The following is a 1,783-nucleotide window of genomic DNA, read 5'->3' on the forward strand; positions in this document are numbered from 1 at the left end:
CCCTTCCCAAATCGTGCTCTTTCTCTTGCTCTCAAAAATAAATACATGTTAAAAAAAAAAAAAAGTATACTCAATGAGTGACATCAGTGAGATGGCAGATTAGGAAGCTCCAGGCCCTGATTGTACTATGGAAACATTTTTAAAAATAACTAAAGACTGACTAAAATAACTTTTTAGGAGTCGAAAATCAACAACCAAACACCTAATCAAGGGAAAGGCACACTGTAAGTGGCTGAAATTTCACCTTTTACTTGCCTTTGCCAACACCTCCCTGCCCAGTGCAGTACAGTTAGGAGGAAGTGGCCCGATCCCTGGTTCCCTCCATCGGGCCACAAGGAGGAGTAGAGCTCCTCTCCAATATTCTCATCTGTCTGTAGGCTACGTTGCCTTGTGCAGAAAAGGTATGTCAATCCGTCATCTAGAGAAGAAAGTGAACAGGGTCAAAAAGGCTAATTAGGAGGCCACAAAGTAAGCAGGGCTTGAGGTCATGTCTGGACAGAGTGGCTTACAACAAGAGGGGGAAAGAGATGAACCCAGGAGATAACAAATGTACCAAAGAGAAAGAATTGAAGTCAGAGGGTACAGTAATAAAGAACAAAACCAAAGCATTTCCAAAATGATAAATAGGTAAATCGTTGGCCAACATGCAATTCAAAAGGAGAAAGCTCATTCTGGTGAGTACTCTGGACGGGATGGAGTTTGAGGTGGTAACAAGAAATCCAAGGAGAAACTAGACCAAAAGACAAGCTTTCACCTACAGGTTACAGAGTCATTGACCAGAGATGACTGATCAAAGGTATAAGAGAGATGGAATCTTAAGGAGAGAAAACAGAGCAAAAGGCCAGGACTGTGCAGATGACAAAGATCTGCATTTAAGGAACAAATGTGACAACTCAGTCATTCACCAAATGGAAATATCACTAAATCTAAGAATTTATTCTCTGTATCACTTCCTAACATTGTAAATGCATCCTTACTGTATATGCTCTTTTACAAATCTGTATAGAATACCTAACAGGTGCAAAGCATTGCATCAAGTGGTAGAGAAGAACAGCAAAGAACCTGGCTCCTGTGCTCAATGGAGTCTCTAACTTATTGGCAAAGGACATGAAAGTGAAGAGAATTAGGAAGTTGAACAACATTCAGTGGAAACAATGAGGATGGAGTAGGTGTAAGGAGTAAGCAAACTCAAGGTCACACATTACAGAAGTCACATCGCTTCTCGGCCTTTTAGCTAAGATCAAGTGTAGTATCTGTTCTTATCAGAAGTCACATACATAATGCATGTGGACTATTTTTAAAGTCTCATTTTATGGCTCTCTTCTACCTGTAGAGAATGCTCCCAAGTCCAGAGGGATGGAAATGATAGCTCTTAAATCTTACTCATCTATTGTCCACTATTGAACACTGCAGGCATTATTTCCAAAGGGTACCATGGTAACATCAATATACTTGCCTTATGATTACCCCACTCATTCTATAACATGCCCTTTGAGTCCTTTTTATCCGTGCTGCTCTCCTTGACAAAACCAGCTGTCCATTGTGCTACTTAGACATGGAGAAAAATAAATGTATCAATACAACCTGCTGGATGGATTCCTTCTAATCTATCAAAAATCAGGGCCTTGAGGCATCAAAACTCATTCCAGCTGTGCTCTTTTTCTGCAAGGTAATGGCAGAAGTGCAAAACAATCATGCAAGCATTTTTCTCTACAACTGGCTTTTAATCACATCATTTTATAGTGTAAATAGCCCAGTGGCTTACACAGGACTCAGAGGCCAT

At 40.4% G+C, this 1,783-nt stretch overlaps 1 non-coding gene across 1 annotated transcript; it reads left to right on the forward strand.

The window, feature by feature from the left end:
• Window positions 1–1,214: 1,214 nt before the first annotated feature.
• On the forward strand, window positions 1,215–1,403 carry LOC120248771. Its single transcript, XR_005532680.1, has one exon. It is a non-coding gene; the product is annotated as a U2 spliceosomal RNA (small nuclear RNA).
• The last annotated feature ends 380 nt before the right edge of the window (window positions 1,404–1,783 follow it).

The sequence above is a fragment of the Hyaena hyaena genome, unplaced genomic scaffold (assembly GCF_003009895.1).
Source record: "Hyaena hyaena isolate Hyena2069 unplaced genomic scaffold, ASM300989v1 scaffold_611, whole genome shotgun sequence".
Classification (NCBI taxonomy): domain Eukaryota; kingdom Metazoa; phylum Chordata; class Mammalia; order Carnivora; family Hyaenidae; genus Hyaena; species Hyaena hyaena.